Here is an 18,483-nt window from a genome sequence, read left to right as displayed (position 1 = left end):
CCAATAGAAAAGGTCCCTTCCCTTCTCCCTGAGGAATGAAAAGGGGGACTCAGGATCCAGGGATTCCCAAAGTTATGCACAGATCTCAGTGATCCACTGGTAGCTTGGCCCACCCACAATCTTTCTGCCTCCACAAGTGCTTTTGGACACTCTTCAGGTCTGTGGTAGCACAGATTCATTAGAGATGTTCTACCAGGCCAGCACCAGTAGCCACGGCCCACAGGGTCTGCTTAAGGGGGCATTGTACAGGGTGGAGGGGGCTGTACAGAGATGGGAAGGCTGGTTAGTGTAATTCATGGGCAGAATAGCCCAGCCACAGACTGGTCGGGAGGTTTAGACCGTTCCATACCCAGTGTGCAGCCATAGACTCAGTCAGTGAAACGTTTGTTTATGTTACAAGGGAAAGGGAGAGGAGAAACCAAAATTTCAGCTCTGTAAACAAAGGCTGTTGCGTATCTATCCCACATTAAGGGGAAAGTGACCTATATTAAAGAGTTTGCATTGTACAGATCCCCCTGCAGTTGAAGATGGTATAATTCTGTGCTTATTCCCCAGATAGGGTGCAAGGCTGAGGAGCTGGGAAATTGGCTGTTGTATCCTATTTTTCCTTGAGTGGCTTAGGTAAAGCACTCAGGTAGCTCAGCTGGGATTGTCTTGCCACCTGCTGTATGTTGAGTGATAACAGGACCTGGAGAGTCTGGCTGTGTCACCAGCAGAGCAGTGTGAGAGAGCCCAGCCCAGCTGAAGTGTTAGGGGCTCAGCAGTTCCACGAGCTCCTAGACTGCAACCCAGGGGTGACAACCCATCACAGAGGTTTGAGAACATACTGATACATTGAACAATATAAGTCACCAGGACCAGATGATATTCACCCAAGAGTTCTGAAGGAACTCAAATATCAAATAGTGGAACTACTAAATGTGCTATGTGTCCTATGGCTTAAATCAGCCTCTCTACCAGATGACTGTCAAACAGCTAATGTGATGCTGATGTTTTAAAAAGGCTCCAGAGGTGATCCCAGAAATTGCAGGCAAGTAATTCTAACTTCAGTATCAGACCAATTGTTTGAAACTATATTAAAGAAGAGAATTATCAGACAAATACATTTGTTGAGGAAGAGTCAACACAACTTTTGCGAAGGGAAATCATGCCTCACCAATCTATAAGAATTCTTTAAGGTGGTCAACCGAAATCTGGGCAAGGGTGATCCAGAGGCTATAATGTACTCAAACTTTCAGAAAGCCTTTGACAAGGTCACTCACCAAAGGCTCTTCAGAAAATTAAGCAGTCATGGGATAAGCAGGAAGGTTCCCTTCTGAGTCAGTAACAGGTTTAAAGATAGGAGACAAAGGGTAGGAATAAATGGTTAGTTTTCAAAAAGGAGAGAAGTAACTAGTGGTGTCCCCCAGGAGTCGGTACTGGGACCAGTGCTGTACCACACATTCATAAGTTATTTGCAAAAAGGGGTAAGGAGTGAGGTGGTAAAATGTGCAGACAAGACAAAAATATTCAAGATACTTAAATCCAAAGTATACTGCAAAGAGTTACAAAGGGATCTCACAAAACTCGTTGGTTGGGCAACAAAATGGCAGATGAAATTCAGTGTAGATAAATGCAAAGTAATGCGCATTGGAAAACATAATCCCAACTATACCTGTGAAATGATGTTTCCAAATTAGCTGTTACCACTCAAGAAAGTATCAGAGGGGTAGCCGTGTTAGTCTGAATCTGTAAAAAGCAACAGAGGGTCCTGTGGCACCTTTAAGACTAACAGAAGTCGCAAGAGCGTCTGATGAAGTGGGCATTTACCCACGAAAGCTTATGCTCCAATACTTCTGTTAGTCTTAAAGGTGCCACAGGACCCTCTGTTGCTTTTCACTCAAGAAAGAGATCTTGGAGTCATTGTGGAAAGTTCTCTGTAAACATCCACTCAATGTGCTTCAGCATTCAAAAAAAAAAAAGCTAATAGAATATTGGGAACCATGGGTGGCAGATATAATTGGCCAGGACAATCTGAATCTCCCTGGTGCAGCTGTGACCGCTGGCCACAGGGTGTGGCATTTGTCCTTGAAAGTTATTGCTTATTATTATGTGCCATGCATTTTCCAGTGTGGCTGAGGAGGCAGTATGTGGTACTCATTTTCCTGGGTTCATCAGTAATCTTTGTGGAGTCCATGTAGATTACTGATGAACTCAGGAAGCTTATTAACAGGGGTGTAGTCTGGGAGCCATGGGAACCACTGTGCACCTTAACTTTCAATATATGGAGATATACCTATCTCATAGAACTGGAAGGGACCCTGAAAAGTCATCGAGTCCAGCCCCCTGCCTTCACTAGCAGGACCAAGTACTGATTTTGCCCCAGATCCCTAAGTGGCCCCCTCAAGGACTGAGCTCAAAACCCTGGGTTTAGCAGGCCATTGCTCAAACCACTGATCTATCCCTCCCCCCTCCAACTTTGCAGGCCAATGTTACACAGCTTTCTTGGTAACATAGCCAGCTTCTTCAATCTCTGTTATCACCCAGCATGACACCAGGTTGTGCCACACACCCAACTGAGCTGCCTGAGTGCTTTACCTAAGCCACCCAGAGACAGGTAGGAGAGAACAGCCACTTTCCGAGCTCCCCCGCCTTGCACCCTTGCTGGAGTATAACCCAAAATTATACCGTCTTCCACTGCACAGGTGTCTGTACAGTGTAAGCTCCCTAATAAAGGTCACTTTCCCATCGATGTGGGAAATATATGCAACAGCATTTGTACATAGAGCTGAGATATTTGCCAGACATGTTACTCAAAACATGCTAGTAAAGATAAAGGATAAAACAAATTTATTAACTACAAAAAACATGGATTTTAAGTGATTATAAGTGATAGCAAATAGATCAAACAGATTACCTGGAAAATAAATAAAAATGCTAACTAAGCCTAACATACTAGATAGATTGGATATGAATTAGCAATTCCTCACCCTGATTGATGATACAAGCAGTCCACCAAGTTTCCATGCATACGCTAGAAATCCCTTTAGCCTGGGACCATCCTTTCCATCACGTCAGTCTTTCTTCCTCAGGTGTTTCAAGGAGGTCTCTTGTGTGGGGAGTGAGGCCAAGAGATGATGTCACTCCCAACCTTATATAGTTTTTCCATAGGGTGGGGACCCTTTTTTTTCAACACAAGTTCTCAGCCCAGTGTGTGGAAAAATACAGGTACCAAAATGGAGTTCAGTATGACTTGGTCTGGTGCCACGTCCTTGGATGCCCTGCTGAGTCATAGCATCCATTACTGATAGGCTGGCTGAAATGTTCACAGGAAGGCTAAGCTCTTCCATGGTCCACTGTCTTTGTTTATGAGCCATCAGAAAGGGTATGTTTTAGTCACGGGTATTTTTTGTAAAAGTCATGGACAGATCTCTCACAGTAAACAAAAATTCATGGCTAGTGTCCTGTCCATGACTTTTACTATGTATCCCTGCCTAAAACTTGGGCGGAGGGCTCCTGGTGCCCTAGGGACGTGGTTCTGGAGCACTGCTGGTGCTGGGGGGGAGGTAAGAAAGCGCTGCGCTGGTGGTGGGGTTCAGGGGTTGGTAGGGCTGGCAGGCTACCTACCCACCTGCATGTGTCCCTGCAGCTCCTGCACATACAGGAGCTGCAGCCAATAGGAGCTGCGGGGTGGGGTCTGTGGGTGCAAGCAGCACACGGAACCCTCTGGACAGTGGAAGACAGGCTTCCCCCCACCCCGAGGTAAGAGTTACCCCGCACTACAACCCCCTGCCCCTAGCCCTGAGCCCATTCCCACATACCAAAACTGCTACTGCTCTTGCTGGCCCAGATGCTTTCTCTCTCTTTCCTTCCCCTCCATTTCTTTGCCTGGCAGTTCCATGGCTAGTTTCTTTTACTCTATTTCTTGCTCTCTGAGTTCCAAAATTCTCTGGTGTGCAGCTGCTTCAGCTTCCATATCTTTTATCTGTAATTCTTTTAACTCCAAAAGTCTTTTATGTTCCTCTTCTTTTTCTTCTGCCTGCAATCTGCACAGCTCCAATTTCACAACAGTTTCACTCTTACTCATTTTCCAGCTTTTCTGTCCCTACTTCCCTTTTCTGAAATAAGCAAACAGATAATAACAAAGTGGTAACCTCTTTGACAGATCTCAAGCCACCTCACATAAAATCTCCATCACTATATGAGGTGCAAATCTCACTCATAACAGCAAGCTATGCAATCCACACTGCTTGCTGTGCTACTGTGATCGGTTGTCAACCCCGGGGTGCAGTCCTGGAGCCATTGGAACTGCTGAGCTCCTAACCATTCAGCTGGGCTGCCCTCTCTCACACTGCTCTTCTGGTGACACAACCAGCCTCTCCAAACCCTGTTATCATCCAACATGACAGCAGGTGGCGCTGCACACCCAACTGATTTACCTGAGTGCTTTACTTAAGCCACTCAAGGACAAACAGAAGAAAAGAGCTAATTTCCCAGCTCCCCAGACTTGCACCCTTCCTGGAGTATAAAGCCAGAATGAAACCATCTTGCTCTGCACAGGGATCTGTAAAATGCAAACTCATTAATATAGGTCGCTTTCCGCTTAATATGGGAGAGATATGCAACAGATTTTGTTTACAGAGCTGAATTATTCCCAAACACATCATTCAAAACACACTGTTTATGTTAAAACATAGAACAAGTTTATTAACTACGAAAGATATTTTAAGTGATTATAAGTGATAGCAAACAGATCAAAGCGGATTACCTAGCAAATAAACAGAGCTGCCATCTGAGCCTAATTAACTAGAAAGATAGGATATGAACTGGCAGTTTGTCACCCTGACTGATGATATAAGCAGCCCACAATGTTTTCATACACAGGATTGAAATCCCTTTAGCCTGGGACCAACACTTCCCCCAGTTCACTCGTTGTTCCTCAGGTGTTTCCAGGAGTTTTCATGTGTGGGGAGTGAGGGCAAGAGAGGATGTCACTCCCTGACTTGTATATTTTTTCAACATAGCAGGAACCCTTTGTTTCAAGCCAAGTTCCCAGCCCAGTTTGTGGAAAAATATAGGTACCAAAATGGAGTTCAGTGTCACACGGTCTGTTCCTAATTTACGTAACTTCAGGTACAAAAATGAAACTTGCACACATATAGGATAATCATATTCAGCAAATCATAACTTTTCAAATGACACCTCACAAGCCATATATTGTACTAGATGCTTCATAATTATGTCATAATCATCACAACCTCCTCTATTGACACCTGAATGCGGAACAGTTCCTCATATGAGTCACCTAAAAAGAATGGATCAGGTTTGGGAATCTCCCTCACATCCTCTGCAGTGAAGACCAATCCAAAGGTTTCATGTAACTTCTCTTCAACAGCCTCATCTTCCTTGACTGCTCCTTTACCTCTTCAATCATCCAGTGACTCCATTGATTGTTTGACAGTCTTACTGCTTCTCACGTATTTTGAAAAAAAAATTGCTGTCACTTTTTGTTTCATTTGGTAGTTGCTTTTCAGATCTTTTGAACTTGTTACACAGTATCGCGAAGCCCCATTCAACAAGCATAAGTCACTCCCCCCAAAACCATGAGATTGGTTTTAAAATAATGAGATACATTAATGTGGGGTTCATTTTAATTTGACCTTGGTGTATGAACCTTTGGGGTAGCTGCTTTAGGTTTTCTAAAGGGATGTCAAGTAAAAAAAGATTGTGATTTAATCATACAATTAAAAATAATTGTGATTAATCACACAATCAGTTGCACTGTTAAACAATGATAGACTATCATTTATTTAAATATTTTGCATGTTTTCTACATTTTCAAATATATTTATTTGAATTACGACACAGAATACAAAGTGTACAGTGCTCACTTTATATTTATTTTGACTACAAGTATTTGCACCATAAAAGAATAAATAGTATTTTTACATTCACCTAATACAAGTACTGTAGTGCAATCTCTTTATCATGAAAGTTGACTTTACAAATGTAGAATTATGTGTAAAAACCTGCATTCAAAAATAGAACAATGTAACATTTTACAGCCTGCAAGTCCACTCAATTCTACTTCTTGTTCAGCCAATCGCTTAGACAAACAAGTTTGTTTACATGTACAGGGGATAAAGTTGCTTGCTTCTTGTTTACAATGTCACCTGCAAGTGAGAAGAGGTGTTCGCATGCCACTGTTGTAGCCAGAGTCGCAGGATATTTACGTGCCAGATGCACTAAAGATTCATATGTCTCTTCATGCTTCAACGACCATTCCAGGGGACATGCGTCCCCTTGGCAACCCCATGACACTCCAACACTCCCTTCAGAAATCCACTACCTACCTCTCACCGTCACCCCTGAGCACCCTCACATCTGCCACAGAAACCCCGGTGCTGGAGGTATGGGTCTTCCCAGAAGCCGGCTGTCACAGGAGGATGTAGTAACAGGCCTATTATAGACAAATGTCAGAGGTGTTGCTCTGTGGAACCCTGACATAGCCCTGATCTTAGGGTCTCAGAGTATCTGAGCACCGTGGATGTATTTCTCCTTCTGCCACCGCTAAACACTTATCACCATCCATGGCCGACTAGACACTTCAGTCTCTTTCCTTCAAGTAAGTGCCTGTGACCAGAACTATACAGTCACCCCCAGCCTCCTTAAAACAAATAGGTTTATTAGCAAATAGCACAAAGTATTAGATAAAATGGTTTTAAAATAACAGGGAGCTGTTACAAGTCTACACTCATCTATCTCACGTATCACTACAAGCTAAGTTAGACAGGCTTTGCTCTGGTAACAGAGAATCAGAACCGGTCCAACTTACATTCTCTTGGGAATCCAAGGAGCTCTTGGGACACAGCCTACTTTCCCTGTGTCTGTGAGAGCATCTTCCCATCTGTTTGCCCTTTTCTTGTGGAAAAGGCCTTTGCTGAAACCTGGATGAGCCTGGTCCCTGTCACCATAGTGATCAGCCTTGCCCATGTTAGAGGGCCTAAACGTGAAGCTGACTTTTCCACTCAAACTGCTTTCTCCCAGCCAGACCATCTAAGATGAAGGTCTCCAAGGATATTGTATTTATTTTCCTGCCACTAAGGCACTGGAGGGCAATTATCCACCTGTGCAGAGGCTCAGAGACAGCTAATGGCTCCCCCATGGTCACACATGGCAAAGGAATCAAATCCAGATCTCTTGAGTCACAGAGCAGTGCCCAGACCACAAGACCAGCCTTCCAAGCGATGACAGGACTGGCTGGCTTCTCTGCTGCACCAGCAGAGCTCCCTCCCTGTGCTGCAGAGAGCGGGGATGGCAAGGAGCCAGTTACGGGGGTTTGATTCGCTGGCCTGTTCTCCCCCTGCCTCAGCAGATTTTAGAGCGGCATGTCGGCAGAGCTGAACTCTGCCTGTTCCTAACAGCTTCCAAGAGCACCGCACACTCTGTCCAATTCCCTGCACATGGGTGTCACCCCAGAGTGCCCACTTGTGACATGAGGTACCCCTGGAGGTGCCCTGCCCTTCCCCCTATGGTCCTTGCAATGGCCTACTCTCAGCCTGCAATACTTAAAACAAGAGCCCCCTCTTTGTGGGGTTGCATTTATTCAGTCTTCTCTAAAACACAGGCTCTCTTACCCTCCAGCCCAATCCTTCTCCTTTACTCACGGGCCTCCCACCGCCCTGCTTGCTGTGGTAAGCGTTGGTTCAGGCTGGCCACACCCTCTGCCCTATTTCTGCCGTTGAAGTCCCACCACCTGCTCCTCCACTTTCACTGAGGCTCCCCTCTGGTCCAGGCCAGAACTGGGCTGTGGTAAGAGCTACCCAGGGATCCCAGACTGCCACGGGGAGCCCTGGACTCTCCACCTTCCCTATGTGATGCATCCTGGGTGATGGCGACATAGGCTGGGGGCTGCTCTCAGGACGACCAGTCCCCCGTGCAGGGCAGGTGGAGGCTCTGAGGGACCTCCTATTGACTCTGGCTCCTTGGACAGCTCTTAAAATGGTCAGTCTCTGGCTTCCAGTCTGGTCAGGGGGCAAGGCCTCAGGGAAGAGGGGGAGCAGAGTGTGGGGCCTCAAGGGGGAAGAAGAGGGGAATGGGTGGGGCCACAGAAGGGGCAAGACACCTGCCTGTGTCCCACTTTTCCCTTTTGAAAAGGTGCTCACCCTACAGTGAATGGACATCACTGGAACAGGCGCTAGCTGTGCCTCTGTTGGGGAGATGAGGACTATTTCCACTCCGATTCATTGCTGGGGCAACACAAATGGTGGGGCGGAGGGAGGGAACCTGGGCGTGAGTCTCTTTCCAGGACTCCTGTGTGTCAGACCCTCACACGCCACTCTGCTCTGCCTCAGTGGGGAGTGGGCTCAGAGGTGTGCTGTGTGCAGAGCCATGAATCGGGGCAGGGGGTTTGCCTGAATGGCTTCTCCTGGGGCTCCTGTGTTAATCATGTGTCTGACATGACTCAGTCTGAAACACCTGGCTGAGGGCGTAGGGAAAGGTTGGGTATCCAGGTCCCTTGAATAGCCCCTGACCACAGCTGCTGCAGCCCCCATGGATCACACAGCACCCAGAGAGCTTGGGAAGGGCCAGGACTGTGACAGCAGAGCAGTTCTGCACCATTTTTCATGGCCTGTGAATGTTTAACCACAGACGGGACAGTGAAAGGCCAGGGCTATGGGAAACAACATCCACAATCCTTCTTTTTATTGACTGTATAAAGAGGAATTCTGAGGTCAGATCAGCCACTGATATGGCTCTTTATGGGCCAACATCCCACCCGTCCCCTGGCTATCCACAAACAAAGTCATTTTTTACATGCTGCTGCAGGCCTTGGTCTCCTTCCCCCAGTGCACTGTCATCCCTCACCATCCGCTCTCCAGTTGCTCCAGGCCTTAAACCATATCTGAACCTGTCTCTACATAGTGGAGATCAGTAGCTCATGTCGTCTTGGATTTAAGGGTCCAGTATAGAATAGGTGGCCCATATTTTTCATCTCCCATGTCATCAGCACTGGAGCTAGATGATGAACTGACCCTTCACTTGATGAACATCCTGATTATCCTCACACGAAGGTGTTTGCTTTTTACGCTGTACACGATTGGGTTCATCAGGGGTGGGACAAGCAGGGAGATGTAGCCCAGGAGAATCTTAATCAAGGAAGAAGTGCCCTGTGTATCACAGACAGGCCGATCATTGGCGTATAGAAGAGCAGGACGGCGCAGAGGTGGGAGACGCAGGTGTTCAGGGCCCTAAGACACTCCACATGGGAGGAGATGCTCAGCACTGTTTTGAGGATCATCACATAAGAGAGAAAGATGAGCAGCGAGTCCAGACCCTCCGTCAAGAGTGTAACAGACAAGCCATAGATGCTGTTTATTCTGATATCTGAACAAGCCAGCTTCATGACATCCTGGTTTATACAGTAGCAATGGGAGAGGACATTGGATTGACAATATTGGAACTGTTGAAGGAGAAAAGGGAGTGGGAGCATTATAGCCACCCCTCTTAGCACACAAACCAGTCCCATCTTGTCAATTCTTGGCAGGGTTAAGATGGAAGCATATCTCAGCGGGTCACAGATTGCGATGAAGCGGTCAAAGGCCATCAACAAGAGCACAGAGGATTCAATGCATTCAAACATGTGGATGAAGAACAGTTGGGAAAAACAGGCATCGAGGCTGATCTCTCTAGAGTTAAACAAGTATATGCCCAGTGTTGTCGGCATGGTCGATATCGATAAGGCAAGGTCTGTGATGGCCAACATGGAAAGGAAAATGTACATGGGCTCATGGAGGCTCGGGTCTGTTTTTATAATGAAAAGAATGACTGAATTCCCAACTATGGAAATAACATACATTAAGCAGAAGGGGATAGAGATCCAGAGATGGACGTCTTCCTTACCAGGTATCCCAGTGAGAAGGAACACTGCAGAATTGATTTTGGTGTCATTGACAGCTGACATAATGTACTGGGGAGGTCTGAGGAGTTCTTTCCTTCCTAAAAGAAAAAAGGACAGGAGACTGGATGACATTTTGTGAGACATCTTTCTGCTCTCCTTGTAAGTCTAGAGACTCCCAGGAGCTCAAGGAAGATCAGCAAAAACATAGTCTTGGATTTACACAACAAATAGGAAGATAGGCACTGCCAGACTGGATCAGACCCATGGTCCATTTACACTAGTAGCCAGTGGCCAGTTCCAGATACTTCAGAGGAAGTGGAAGATGTCCTGCAATAGGCAGCTTTGAAATAACCTCAACCCACTAATTAGAGAAATTTTGCGGCGCAAATCAGGAAGGTTTAGAGCCCATCCAAGAGTTTTTGAAACAATCCTCTCTACTCTAATTGGATTTTCTGGTTACCCATATAAACATCCAGTCCCTCTTTGAATCCTGCTAAACTCTTGTCCCCATTGGTATCTTGTGGCTTTGAATTCCACAGCCTACTTGAGCACTGTGTGATTTTACAGTTGTGACCTTCCCACAGACACCCTTTCTGACCCTTCACTTCTGAGTGTGGCCGATTGTATCATGACATCTGTACAAACACATGGTGAGAACAGGGTGAAAGCTGACATTGTATTCATCTGTCCTGCACTGAAGCTATTTATAAACATATTTCAATGCCTCATTATATATACTTCTTTTATTTTCTCCACTCCTGAAAGTCCAAATAAAACCACTGCCTCTTTGTAGTACATGAGATACATTCTTAGGCACAAGTTCTTAATTCAATAACATTGCCTGGAACGGCATCACTCCAGATTTACATGTATAAATTCAATCAGAACTGGGCTCTGTTAACTTTCCCTTACCAAATGCTCCTGGTGATACGCTCTGACCCCCAAAAATCCCTCCAAGAGGAGTGAAGTGCTTTGCCTGGCCTATATTGACTAAATCCAGAGAGTTCAATCATCCTACAGGTTTCTCTCGATCCTCACAGGACCTGCATCATCTCCCCATGCAAGGGTCTGTATATATATGGCAAGTTACAAGCTAACACAGATAGTGACTTTAGTTGGGCAAGTGTGGGGTTAGCATCACATATGGGTGAATAGTGAAAATACTAGGTTTGCACTAATATCCGGTTGAGGGTGCAAGTTACTTCAGCTATGCTCGTGCAAACGGTTATGGGCATTTATTATATATACTCCCCTTTCCTGCACCTCAACTCTACTCTGCTGCAACACAGACCAGTGGTTCAGTTCTCTCATTACTTTTTGGAAAGTCTTGCAAAGGTATTGCACAGGGATTGTTTCCTTGACCCTGAATGTAAGTTTTAGAAACAGCTACTGCTCAGTTACCAGGTGACGGAAATCATACAACTGTTCACTGAATAAAGGGTTAATAGCACAAACCCATTGCTATCCGTATGTGGAGTGTTGTAGCTCCTCTGTCCCTGAGTTAACAGCTGACTGGTTCTCCTCAGGTTCTGTTCTGTCAGTCTGCAGCCTGTATCCGGAGTGGTAACAGGCATTGGGATTAGGATAGAAAATATTAATTCCCTGAGCTGTCACTCTCTGGTACAGAGTAACCCCAACACCTGTTAAACAGGCACGATGTGCATTTGCAGGAAGTGGATTTCAAAGTCAAATGCATAAGTATTCATGGAAATGGAACTTCATTTCCCACATGAAAGTCGTCTATTGCTCTCTCTCCCTCTCTCTGCCTGTCTATGTCCTGTGTGCATAAAATAAGTAGTACCCGGGAGCGGCATTGGGTCAGACGTGGAGCTGAGATGCCATAATGACTGTTTTGCTATGACTGTCTCTGTCCTGTATTCCTAATATACGTAGCACCCTAAAACGGTATGGGGACAGATATGGAGCTGAGATGCCATAAGGAATGTGTAGGTCAAACCTAGTTCTTGGGATGTTTGCTTATAGCTATATTGGGTTAACTACTGGGATGGTTCTGTTATGGCTCTATTGGGTGAAACCAGTATGGCTCTTCTTAATTGAATAGCAGGCAGCTGGAAAACAAACTCGAAGGGAAGCAAGAGCTCAAGAAAAGCCATCTCTCAGTAAGCACTTCATGGAGGATGAGAGACAACACCAGAGCTACAAGCTGGGAAGAGCCTATTCCCAGGCTCTAGCCACATTACCCAGCTTGCATCTGAAGAAGTGAGGTTCTTACCCAGGAAAGCTTATGCTCCCAATACTTCTGTTAGTCCTAAAGGTGCCACAGGACCCTCTGTTGCTTTTTACAGATTCAGACTAACATGGCTACCCTTCTGATACTTATTACCCAGCTTGTTATGCCAGGCTGGAAGTCTGTAGTGAGGTGGGGCAGCTGTTTCTGAGAAACTCTTCAGACTGACAGGCACAGACACCACTGGAAAGTCTGAAGGCCCTCGGCCTGCCTGGGTTCCTGTTAGAGTGGGAGGGTTGGGAGTAAGAGACGTGTACATACTGATTTTTGAAAACCCTCTTACTCTCCCATGTTACGCTTTATTCCTACATTTCACATTCAACACCACTTTGGTTCAAGAAGGCTGGCTGGTCACTTGTCTCACCACTACTCACAGCCTTCCAAAGGGAAGAACCACAGATGCTGAACCCACTCTGATCTGCAGGGCAAGAACAGTGAAATCACAGTGTGCTGTACCCCTGGGGTCTGTCTGAGGGTGGGAGGATCGTGGGATGCTCTCCCATGAGAGGACAGGGTACGAGGCCTGACATGTGGCACACAGAGATCAGAGGTGGATAAAAGATGTCGGTAGCCCGGGAACTCTAAGGGATATCTACAGGTCAGAAATTCTAGAGCTCTCAGCCACTGAGGAAAGAGAAATATGCCTCATTGGACCTTTTACCGCAGAGCAATCAACTCTCAATTACTGCATTCACAATTAACCTGGAGAATAAAATCTTTGAAAATGCATTTGATGATTAAATTTCGAGGAGCAAATAAACATGGGGCGATTTGGGAACTAGTCACTGATATTCTGTGGGGTCTCCTCTTGCTCAGCCACTCGCAGGATCGGGCCCAGAGCACACAGCACCTCTAGAAGTGGGACCCCTTGAGAAATCCTGACTCGGGGAATAGGGGTTTTAACATTCCGAGCTCACTTTGTATCTGAGATTTTTGTGTAGCGTGAACAACCCACTGAGGACAATGGTCAGAAGTAGGGGAGGGGTCCCCAAGCTACCTAGTGCTGCCTGCCCTCCAGCCACGGTCACTGAGACACTCCCACTGCCCAGCTGAGTCCTCTGCTGCTGCACAGAACATCGGCAAATGGAAACAGCTTGTAGTCTTTCCCCTTCAGTGCACATTTTAATTATAATGGAACCTGCCAACGTACCCAATTCCTGCTAGAAGGGGAGCCGCTGACACCAGAGGTCTTCACCCTAAAGGACAAGGAGTCATCAGACAGTTTGCACAGGCAGGAGACAGTATTTGTTCAGATGGGGGGGAACTGTCTTTATGAAGCATGCTTGCACATTCCCTTGGGGGATACTTGGCCATCAGGGAACCTCACCTGCTTGGCTGTGTGTGCACCAGCTATTATCGCGTCACGGCCAATAACAAACTGCAGGAGGCCAAATCACAGGGGATGCATTGTCATGTTACGCTACTGGATTGCAGCGCAAGCCCTGCTACAGTATCTTTTCGTGGAATCCAGGCTTGTCATCTCTGTTTGTATGGTTCCGATTTGTCACATGGATTCCTTGGGGGTGGCTGAGTGGTAACAATGATGCTATCACAGTTGTGATCTTCCTGAAATGAAAATAATAATAATAATAATAATAATAATAATAATATGGGACTAGATTTCTCCCCAGCAGCCCCCTTTCCTGCATTAGAAACCCAGGGTGCAGACCAGTGAAGGGAGATTCCAGAAGGCTCCTACATGGAAATATCCCTGAGATCATTCCAATAGAAAAGGTCCCTTCCCTTCTCCCTGAGGAATGAAAAGGGGGACCCAGGATCCATGGATTCCCAAAGTTATGCACAGATCTCAGTGATCCACTGGTAGCTCGGCCCACCCACAATCTTTGTGCCTCCACACGTGCTTTTGGACACTCTTCAGGTCTGTGGTAGCACAGATTCATTAGAGATGTTCTACCAAGGCCAGCACCAGTAGCCACGGACCACAGGATCTGCTTAAGGGGCCATTCTACAGAGTGGAGGGGGCTGTACAGAGATGGGAAGGCTGGTTAGTGTAATTCATGGGCACAGTAGCCCAGCCATGGACTGGTCGGGAGGTTTACACCATTCTATACCCATAGTGCAGCCATAGACTCAGTCAGTGAAACCTTTGTTTATGTTACAAGGGAAAGGGAGATGAGAAACCAAAATTTCAGCTCTGTAAACAAAGGCTGTTGCGTAACTTCAGTATCAGACAAATTGTTTGAAACTATATTAAAGAAGAGAATTATCAGACAAATACATTTGTTGAGGAAGAGTCAACATAGCTTTTGCAAAGGGAAATCATGCCTCACCAATCTATAAGAATTCTTTGAGCTGGTCAACAGAAATGTGGGCAAGGGTGATCCAGAAGCTATAATGTACTTGGACTTTCAGAAAGCTTTTGACAAGGTTCCTCACCAAAGGCTCTTAAGAAAATTAAGCAGTGATGGGATAAGCAGGAAGGTTCTCTCCTGGGTCAGTAACAGGTTTAAAGATAGGAAACAAAGGGTAGGAATAAATGGTCAGTTTTCAAAATGGAAAGAGGTAACTAGTGGTGTTCCCCAGGGGTCTGTACTGGGACCAGTGCTGTACCACACATTCATAAATGATCTGGAAAAAGGGGTAAGGAGTGAGGTGGCAAAATTTGCAGATGAGACAAAATTATTCAATATACTTAAATCCAAAGCAAGAGATCTCACAAAACTCAGTGATTGGGCAATAAAATGGCAGATGAAATTCAGTGTATATAAATGCAAAGTAATGCACATTAGAAAACATAATCCCAACTGTACCTGTGAAATGATGTTTCCAAATTAGCTGTTACCACTCAAGAAAGAGATCTTGGAGTCATTGTGGATAGTTCTCTGTAAACATCCACTCAATGTGCAGCAGCAGTCAAAAAAAGCGAATAGAATGTTGGGAACCATGGGTGGCAGATATAATTGGCCACGACACGCTGAGGCCACATTTACACTACCTGCCGGATTGGCGGGTAGTAATCGATCTATCAGAGATCAATTTATCGTGTCTCATCTAGAAGCGATAAATCGATCCCCGAATTGACGCCCATACTCCACGTTGGCAGGAGGAGTAAGCGGAGTCGACGGGGGAGCCGAGGCAGTCGACTTGCCGCCATGAGGACGGCCAGGTAATTCGATCTAAGATACTTCGACTTCAGCTACATGAATAGCATAGCTGAAGTTGCGTATCTTAGATCAATCCTCCCCGCCCGAAGAGTAGACCAGCCCTAAGTCTCCCCTGGTGCAGTTGTGGTCGCTGGCCGCCAGTTGTGGGGTTTGCTCTGGGAAGTTTTTGCTTATTATTATGCACTCTGCATTTTCCAGTGTGGCTGAGGAAGTAGTATGTGGTGCTCATCTTCCTGGGTTCATCAGTAATCTCCCTGGAGTCCATGTAGATTACTGATGAATGCAAGAAGTTTAGTAACACAGACCACTGTGACAGATTGTCATCCCAGGAGTGTAGTCCAGGAGCCATGGGAACTGCTGTGCCCCTCAACCCTCCAACTTGTCTGGCCAATCTTACACTGCTTTCTTGGTAACACGGCCAGCCTGTGCAATCTCTGTTATCACCCAGCATGACAGCAGGTGGTGCCATACACCCAACTGAGCTGCCTGACTGCTTTCATGGAGAATAGGTCCATTCATTGTTATTAGTCAGGATGGACAGGGATGGTGTCCCTATCCTCTGTTTGCCAGAAGCCGGGAATGGGCGACAGGGGATGGATCACTTGATGATTATCTATTCTGTTCATTCCTCCTGGGTCACCTGGCATTGCCCACTGTAGGAAGACAGGATACTGGACTATATGGACCTTTAGTCTAACCCAGTATTGACATTCTTATGTTCTTCTATTCTTAATTGTTCCACTGTTCGAGCTGGGAACAACACCCCATCTATGCTAAACTTTTATCTCCAAGCAGGTCCGACTGGACACCTCGGTCTCTTCTGTTTGGGTGCTTGTGACCAGAGCTATACAATCACCCACAGCCTCCTTAAAAGTAGTAGCTTTATTAACAAACAATATAAAGCATTAGAGAAAATGATTTTAAAATACCAGGCAGCTGTCACACACCTACACTCATCTATCTCACGTATCACTACAAGTAACTCAGGCTTTGCTCTGGAGATGGAGAAACAGAACTGGCCCAACTTACATTCTACTGTGAGGCCAAGGATCTCTAGGGACCAGTGGTGTAGCTAGAACAGGAAAACTGGCTGGGCCTAGCTTTCAGCTGGGCAGGCAATGACAGGGGGACTGTCTCTCCCCACAGAGGCAGATTAGGATTTGTGGGGCCCTGACTGGGCCAGGACAACTGGGGCTCCCTCCCCACCCCTTCTGCAGCCTCCTACCAGACAGTGGGTTTGGTGTATGGGGGCTTGCTGCTCTCAGTGCTCCTGAAGGTTAGTGGGGTCCGAACAGGGGGGATTGCCCCACTTCCCCTGCCCAGCACTCCTGCACGGGAGCAGGGTTGGGGTGCACGGGAGTGACCCACTTCCCCTGTCCAACAATCCTGCCTGCAAGTGGGTCTGGGTGAGGGGGCTTCTCCCACTCCCCCCCGGGTGCTCTTCCCACACCGCGACCTACTCTGGGCAGGAGCTCCGGGTGGGGGGAGTAAGGCAAGCCCCTGTGCTTGGACCCTGCTTCTCCGCAGGAGCGCTGGGCAGGTGGAGCAGATTGGGGCGGCCCCGTTGGCCCAGACCCAGTGGCTAATCTGCTATTGGCCCAGACCACACCCACGAGGCACACCCCATTTGGGCTGGGTCACCAGGGCATCATTGCGTGGGGCTGGCAGGAGAGGGACACAGCTGGACACCGAGCTGCGGTTGGGAGTCCGAGCCAGTGGATTGGGGGGCTTTGCCCCGATTTGGGTGGGCCTGGATGCTAAATGGGTGGGCCACGGCTCTGTGGAACTCTGACATAGCCCCAATCTTACGGTCTCAGAGTATCTGAGCACCATGAATGTATGTATCCTTCTGCCACCACTCTGAGGAAGGGCAGGGCTATTATCCACCTGTGCAGGGGCTCAGAAACAGCCAATGGCTTGCCCATGGTCACACATGGCACGGGAATCAAACCCAGCTGTCTGGAGTCACAGATCAGTGCCCAGAACACAGGGCCAGGCTTCCAGCCATCTGAGCGGTGAGAAGTACGGCTGGATTCTCTGCTGCACCAGCAGAGCTCCCGCCTTCGCTGTAGAGAGCAGAGATGGCAAGGAGCCAGTTACAGAGGTTTGATTCCCTGACCTGTTCTCCTCCCTGCATCAGTGGGGTTTAGAGCAGCCGAGGGGCTGGGCTAAACTCCGCCCACTTGTAACAGCTTTCAAGTACACAGATCACTCTTGCTAAGTCCTTGGGGATGGGGGCCACCCCAGAGTGCCCCCTAGTGGCCTGAGCTAGCCCTGCAGACAAGAGCCCCCTTTGTGGGGTCGCATTAATTCAGTCTTCTCTAAAACATAAGAGCTCCTACCTTCCAGCCCCACCCTCCTCCTTTCCTCAGGAGCCCCCCACCAAACTCCTTTTTGGGATAAGCATTGGTTCAGGCTTGCTGCAACACCCGCTCCTTTTCCGCAGAGGCCCCACCCCCTACCCCATCTCTTCCCACTAGGCCCTTCCCCCTACTCCTCCACTTCCCATGAGGCTCTGCCCCGCTGGCCAGGCCACCAGCTGCACTGTAGTAAGAGCTATCCCTGGAACCAAGGCTGGCGTTGGGAGCCCCAGATTCTACATCTTCCCTGGTGTGCATCCTGGGAGGCAGGGACACAGGCTGGGGGCTTCTCTTGGGCCCTCCAGCCCTCTGTCCAGGGCAGGTGGAGGATCTGGTGCTCCTCACAGAGGCTCTAGCTCCCAGACAAATTTTACCATGGCCCAGCTATAGCTTCTGGCCCGGAGAGTGGGTGGAGCATTGGGGGAAGAGGAGGAGCAGAGGGTGGGGCCTCATGGGGGAAGAAGAGGGGTGGGCCAGAGATGGGGTGGGGCTCCTGCCTCTGTCCCTCTTTTGATTTTGCAAAGGTGGTCACCCTACAGTAAATGGACTGCTCTGGGATAGGAGCTAACTGTGCCAATGTTGGGGAGATGAGGACCATTTCCACTCTTTTTCAATCTGGGGCAGCACAAATGGGGGCAGGAGGAGGGAACCTGGGCTTGAGTCTCTTGCCAGGACTCCTGTATGTCAGGCCCTCACTCACACACACCGCTCTGCTCTGCCTCGGTGGGGACTGGGCTGAGAGGTGTGCTGTGTGCAGAGCCTCGGGTAAGGGTTTTGCCTGAATGGCTTCTCCTGCAGCTCCTGTGTTAATCATGTGTCTGAGATGATACAGTCACAAACACCTGACTGAGGGCGTAGGGGGAGGGTTGG

At 47.6% G+C, this 18,483-nt stretch overlaps 1 pseudogene; it reads right to left on the bottom strand.

The window, feature by feature from the left end:
• Positions 1–9,017: 9,017 nt before the first annotated feature.
• LOC101951759 (olfactory receptor 51G2-like) lies at positions 9,018–9,943 on the bottom strand (annotated as a pseudogene).
• Positions 9,944–18,483: the final 8,540 nt, after the last annotated feature.

This window comes from Chrysemys picta, chromosome 1 (genome assembly GCF_011386835.1).
Source record: "Chrysemys picta bellii isolate R12L10 chromosome 1, ASM1138683v2, whole genome shotgun sequence".
Lineage (NCBI taxonomy): Eukaryota > Metazoa > Chordata > Testudines > Emydidae > Chrysemys > Chrysemys picta.
This window is presented reverse-complemented; position numbering and strand designations above follow the sequence as displayed.